This window comes from Spea bombifrons, chromosome 3, assembly GCF_027358695.1.
Source record: "Spea bombifrons isolate aSpeBom1 chromosome 3, aSpeBom1.2.pri, whole genome shotgun sequence".
Lineage (NCBI taxonomy): Eukaryota > Metazoa > Chordata > Amphibia > Anura > Pelobatidae > Spea > Spea bombifrons.
This window is the reverse complement of record NC_071089.1, coordinates 123,074,055-123,079,054: the sequence shown is the minus strand read 5'-3', so window position 1 is coordinate 123,079,054 and position 5,000 is coordinate 123,074,055. Positions and strand designations below refer to the sequence as shown.

The 5,000-nt window shown below is 49.8% G+C and overlaps 11 non-coding genes and 4 pseudogenes across 11 annotated transcripts in view; all 15 read left to right on the top strand.

Moving 5' to 3' along the window:
• Nucleotides 1–10: 10 nt before the first annotated feature.
• Nucleotides 11–129, top strand: LOC128486148 (5S ribosomal RNA). Its single transcript, XR_008352461.1, has one exon. It is a non-coding gene; the product is annotated as a 5S ribosomal RNA (ribosomal RNA).
• Nucleotides 130–377: 248 nt separating this feature from the next.
• LOC128485581 (5S ribosomal RNA) lies at nt 378–496 on the top strand. The gene has a single exon (XR_008351912.1). It is a non-coding gene; the product is annotated as a 5S ribosomal RNA (ribosomal RNA).
• A 242-nt stretch (nt 497–738) lies between these two features.
• LOC128485542 (5S ribosomal RNA) lies at nt 739–857 on the top strand. The gene has a single exon (XR_008351873.1). It is a non-coding gene; the product is annotated as a 5S ribosomal RNA (ribosomal RNA).
• Nucleotides 858–1,066: 209 nt separating this feature from the next.
• LOC128486136 (5S ribosomal RNA) lies at nt 1,067–1,185 on the top strand. The gene has a single exon (XR_008352450.1). It is a non-coding gene; the product is annotated as a 5S ribosomal RNA (ribosomal RNA).
• A 240-nt stretch (nt 1,186–1,425) lies between these two features.
• Nucleotides 1,426–1,544, top strand: LOC128486208 (5S ribosomal RNA). The gene has a single exon (XR_008352518.1). It is a non-coding gene; the product is annotated as a 5S ribosomal RNA (ribosomal RNA).
• Nucleotides 1,545–1,766: 222 nt separating this feature from the next.
• Nucleotides 1,767–1,875, top strand: LOC128486978 (uncharacterized; annotated as a pseudogene).
• A 215-nt stretch (nt 1,876–2,090) lies between these two features.
• On the top strand, nt 2,091–2,209 carry LOC128485698 (5S ribosomal RNA). The gene has a single exon (XR_008352026.1). It is a non-coding gene; the product is annotated as a 5S ribosomal RNA (ribosomal RNA).
• A 287-nt stretch (nt 2,210–2,496) lies between these two features.
• Nucleotides 2,497–2,605, top strand: LOC128487665 (uncharacterized; annotated as a pseudogene).
• Nucleotides 2,606–2,865: 260 nt separating this feature from the next.
• LOC128487139 (uncharacterized) lies at nt 2,866–2,974 on the top strand (annotated as a pseudogene).
• Nucleotides 2,975–3,201: 227 nt separating this feature from the next.
• On the top strand, nt 3,202–3,320 carry LOC128485961 (5S ribosomal RNA). Its single transcript, XR_008352285.1, has one exon. It is a non-coding gene; the product is annotated as a 5S ribosomal RNA (ribosomal RNA).
• Nucleotides 3,321–3,616: 296 nt separating this feature from the next.
• Nucleotides 3,617–3,725, top strand: LOC128487138 (uncharacterized; annotated as a pseudogene).
• A 212-nt stretch (nt 3,726–3,937) lies between these two features.
• LOC128485711 (5S ribosomal RNA) lies at nt 3,938–4,056 on the top strand. The gene has a single exon (XR_008352039.1). It is a non-coding gene; the product is annotated as a 5S ribosomal RNA (ribosomal RNA).
• Nucleotides 4,057–4,274: 218 nt separating this feature from the next.
• LOC128486108 (5S ribosomal RNA) lies at nt 4,275–4,393 on the top strand. Its single transcript, XR_008352424.1, has one exon. It is a non-coding gene; the product is annotated as a 5S ribosomal RNA (ribosomal RNA).
• Nucleotides 4,394–4,620: 227 nt separating this feature from the next.
• LOC128485960 (5S ribosomal RNA) lies at nt 4,621–4,739 on the top strand. The gene has a single exon (XR_008352284.1). It is a non-coding gene; the product is annotated as a 5S ribosomal RNA (ribosomal RNA).
• A 245-nt stretch (nt 4,740–4,984) lies between these two features.
• LOC128486316 (5S ribosomal RNA) overlaps nt 4,985–5,000 on the top strand; it is a 119-nt gene continuing 103 nt past the window's right edge. The window contains exon 1 of the ribosomal RNA XR_008352620.1: nt 4,985–5,000. This exon is cut by the window's right edge and continues 103 nt beyond it. This is a non-coding gene — a ribosomal RNA (5S ribosomal RNA).

Genomic DNA, 5,000 nt, shown 5'->3' with positions numbered 1-5,000 from the left:
GAACTTTCACACCTGCGGCCATACCACCCTGAAAGCGCCCGATCTCGTCTGATCTCGGAAGCTAAGCAGGGTTGGGCCTGGTTAGTACCTGGATGGGAGACCGCCTGGGAATACCAGGTGTTGTAGGCTTTTAATTTTTTCTCACAGTCCGGGGAGAGCTTTTTGCCATGTGTTTCTTGCTCATCATCAAAGCTTTAAACCCTTATTTGAACCTTCTCACCTTCTCTGTCCTGTCCCAGGGCTTATAATTCTTTTTGTCTGACGACAAGCAGCAGCAGCAGCAGCAGCAGCAGCAGCAGCAGCAGCAGCAGCAGCAGCAGCAGCAGCAGCAGCAGCAGCAGCAACAGAATAAGAGAAGTAAAATAAAAAACTTTCACACCTGCAGCCATACCACCCTGAAAGCGCCCGATCTCGTCTGATCTTGGAAGCTAAGCAGGGTTGGGCCTGGTTAGTACCTGGATGGGAGACCGCCTGGGAATACCAGGTGTTGTAGGCTTTTAATTTTTTCTCACAGTCCGGGGAGAGCTTTTTGCCATGTGTTTCTTGCTCATCATCAAAGCTTTAAACCCTTATTTGAACCTTCTCACCTTCTCTGTCCTGTCCCAGGGCTTATAATTCTTTCTGTCTGACGACAAGCAGCAGCAGCAGCAGCAGCAGCAGCAGCAGCAGCAGCAGCAGCAGCAGCAGCAGCAGCAGCAGCAGCAACAGAATAAGAGAAGTAAAATAAAAAACTTTCACACCTGCGGCCATATCACCCTGAAAGCGCCCGATCTCGTCTGATCTCGGAAGCTAAGCAGGGTTGGGCCTGGTTAGTACCTGGGTGGGAGACCGCCTGGGAATACCAGGTGTTGTAGGCTTTTAATTTTTTCTCACAGTCCGGGGAGAGCTTTTTGCCATGTGTTTCTTGCTCATCATCAAAGCTTTAAACCCTTATTTGAACCTTCTCACCTTCTCTGTCCTGTCCCAGGGCTTATAATTCTTTCTGTCTGACGACAAGCAGCAGCAGCAGCAGCAGCAGCAGCAGCAGCAGCAACAGAATAAGAAAAGTAAAATAAAGAACTTTCACACCTGCGGCCATACCACCCTGAAAGCGCCCGATCTCGTCTGATCTCGGAAGCTAAGCAGGGTTGGGCCTGGTTAGTACCTGGATGGGAGACCGCCTGGGAATACCAGGTGTTGTAGGCTTTTTCTTTTCTCACAGTCCGGGGAGAGCTTTTTGCCATGTGTTTCTTGCTCATCATCAAAGCTTTAAACCCTTATTTGAACCTTCTCACCTTCTCTGTCCTGTCCCAGGGCTTATAATTCTTTCTGTCTGACGACAAGCTGCAGCAGCAGCAGCAGCAGCAGCAGCAGCAGCAGCAGCAGCAGCAGCAGCAGCAGCAGCAGCAGCAACAGAATAAGAGAAGTAAAATAAAAAACTTTCACACCTGCGGCCATACCACCCTGAAAGCGCCCGATCTCGTCTGATCTCGGAAGCTAAGCAGGGTTGGGCCTGGTTAGTACCTGGATGGGAGACCGCCTGGGAATACTAGGTGTTGTAAGCTTTTTCTTTTCTCACAGTCCGGGGAGAGCTTTTTGCCATGTGTTTCTTGCTCATCATCAAAGCTTTAAACCCTTATTTGAACTTTCTCACCTTCTCTGTCCTGTCCCAGGGCTTATAATTCTTTCTGTCTGACGACAAGCAGCAGCAGCAGCAGCAGCAGCAGCAGCAGCAGCAGCAGCAGCAGCAGCAGCAGAATAAGAGAAGTAAAATAAAAAACTTTCACACCTGCGGCCATACCACCCTGAAAGCGCCCGATCTCGGAAGCTAAGCAGGGTTGGGCCTGGTTAGTACCTGGATGGGAGACCGCCTGGGAATACCAGGTGTTGTAGGCTTTTAATTTTTTCTCACAGTCCGGGGAGAGCTTTTTGCCATGTGTTTCTTGCTCATCATCAAAGCTTTAAACCCTTATTTGAACCTTCTCACCTTCTCTGTCCTGTCCCAGGGCTTATAATTCTTTTTGTCTGACGACAAGCAGCAGCAGCAGCAGCAGCAGCAGCAGCAGCAGCAGCAGCAACAGAATAAGAGAAGTAAAATAAAAAACTTTCACACCTGCGGCCATACCACCCTGAAAGCGCCCGATCTCGTCTGATCTCAGAAGCTAAGCAGGGTTGGGCCTGGTTAGTACCTGGATGGGAGACCGCCTGGGAATACCAGGTGTTGTAGGCTTTTAATTTTTTCTCACAGTCCGGGGAGAGCTTTTTGCCATGTGTTTCTTGCTCATCATCAAAGCTTTAAACCCTTATTTGAACCTTCTCACCTTCTCTGTCCTGTCCCAGGGCTTATAATTCTTTTTGTCTGACGACAAGCAGCAGCAGCAGCAGCAGCAGCAGCAGCAGCAGCAGCAGCAGCAGCAGCAGCAGCAGCAGCAGCAGCAGCAGCAGCAGCAGCAGCAGCAGCAGCAGCAGCAGCAGCAGCAGCAACAGAATAAGAGAAGTAAAATAAAAAACTTTCACACCTGCGGCCATACAACCCTGAAAGCGCCTGATCTCGGAAGCTAAGCAGGGTTGGGCCTGGTTAGTACCTGGATGGGAGACCGCCTGGGAATACCAGGTGTTGTAGGCTTTTAATTTTTTCTCACAGTCCGGGGAGAGCTTTTTGCCATGTGTTTCTTGCTCATCATCAAAGCTTTAAACCCTTATTTGAACCTTCTCACCTTCTCTGTCCTGTCCCAGGGCTTATAATTCTTTCTGTCTGACGACAAGCAGCAGCAGCAGCAGCAGCAGCAGCAGCAGCAGCAGCAGCAGCAGCAGCAGCAGCAGCAGCAGCAGCAGCAGCAGCAGCAGCAGCAACAGAATAAGAGAAGTAAAATAAAAAACTTTCACACCTGCGGCCATACCACCCTGAAAGCGCCTGATCTCGGAAGCTAAGCAGGGTTGGGCCTGGTTAGTACCTGGATGGGAGACCGCCTGGGAATACCAGGTGTTGTAGGCTTTTAATTTTTTCTCACAGTCCGGGGAGAGCTTTTTGCCATGTGTTTCTTGCTCATCATCAAAGCTTTAAACCCTTATTTGAACCTTCTCACCTTCTCTGTCCTGTCCCAGGGCTTATAATTCTTTTTGTCTGACGACAAGCAGCAGCAGCAGCAGCAGCAGCAGCAGCAGCAGCAGCAGCAGCAGCAGCAGCAACAGAATAAGAGAAGTAAAATAAAAAACTTTCACACCTGCGGCCATACAACCCTGAAAGCGCCCGATCTCGTCTGATCTCGGAAGCTAAGCAGGGTTGGGCCTGGTTAGTACCTGGATGGGAGACCGCCTGGGAATACCAGGTGTTGTAGGCTTTTAATTTTTTCTCACAGTCCGGGGAGAGCTTTTTGCCATGTGTTTCTTGCTCATCATCAAAGCTTTAAACCCTTATTTGAACCTTCTCACCTTCTCTGTCCTGTCCCAGGGCTTATAATTCTTTCTGTCTGACGACAAGCAGCAGCAGCAGCAGCAGCAGCAGCAGCAGCAGCAGCAGCAGCAGCAGCAGCAGCAGCAGCAGCAGCAGCAGCAGCAGCAGCAGCAGCAGCAGCAGCAGCAGCAGCAGCAGCAGCAGCAGCAGCAGAATAAGAGAAGTAAAATAAAAAACTTTCACACCTGCGGCCATACCACCCTGAAAGCGCCTGATCTCGGAAGCTAAGCAGGGTTGGGCCTGGTTAGTACCTGGATGGGAGACCGCCTGGGAATACCAGGTGTTGTAGGCTTTTAATTTTTTCTCACAGTCCGGGGAGAGCTTTTTGCCATGTGTTTCTTGCTCATCATCAAAGCTTTAAACCCTTATTTGAACCTTCTCACCTTCTCTGTCCTGTCCCAGGGCTTATAATTCTTTCTGTCTGACGACAAGCAGCAGCAGCAGCAGCAGCAGCAGCAGCAGCAGCAGCAACAGAATAAGAGAAGTAAAATAAAGAACTTTCACACCTGCGGCCATACCACCCTGAAAGCGCCCGATCTCGTCTGATCTCGGAAACTAAGCAGGGTTGGGCCTGGTTAGTACCTGGATGGGAGACCGCCTGGGAATACCAGGTGTTGTAGGCTTTAAATTTTTTCTCACAGTCCGGGGAGAGCTTTTTGCCATGTGTTTCTTGCTCATCATCAAAGCTTTAAACCCGTATTTGAACCTTCTCACCTTCTCTGTCCTGTCCCAGGGCTTATAATTCTTTTTGTCTGACGACAAGCAGCAGCAGCAGCAGCAGCAGCAGCAGCAGCAGCAGCAGCAGCAGCAGAATAAGAGAAGTAAAATAAAAAAATTTCACACCTGCGGCCACACCACCCTGAAAGCGCCCGATCTCGTCTGATCTTGGAAGCTAAGCAGGGTTGGGCCTGGTTAGTACCTGGATGGGAGACCGCCTGGGAATACCAGGTGTTGTAGGCTTTTAATTTTTTCTCACAGTCCGGGGAGAGCTTTTTGCCATGTGTTTCTTGCTCATCATCAAAGCTTTAAACCCTTATTTGAACCTTCTCACCTTCTCTGTCCTGTCCCAGGGCTTATAATTCTTTTTGTCTGACGACAAGCAGCAGCAGCAGCAGCAGCAGCAGCAGCAGCAGCAGCAGCAGCAGCAGCAGCAACAGAATAAGAGAAGTAAAATAAAAAACTTTCACACCTGCGGCCATACAACCCTGAAAGCGCCCGATCTCGTCTGATCTCGGAAGCTAAGCAGGGTTGGGCCTGGTTAGTACCTGGATGGGAGACCGCCTGGGAATACCAGGTGTTGTAGGCTTTTAATTTTTTCTCACAGTCCGGGGAGAGCTTTTTGCCATGTGTTTCTTGCTCATCATCAAAGCTTTAAACCCTTATTTGAACCTTCTCACCTTCTCTGTCCTGTCCCAGGGCTTATAATTCTTTCTGTCTGACGACAAGCAGCAGCAGCAGCAGCAGCAGCAGCAGCAGCAGCAGCAGCAGCAGCAGCAGCAGCAGCAGCAGCAGCAGCAGCAGAATAAGAGAAGTAAAATAAAAAACTTTCACACCTGCGGCCATACCA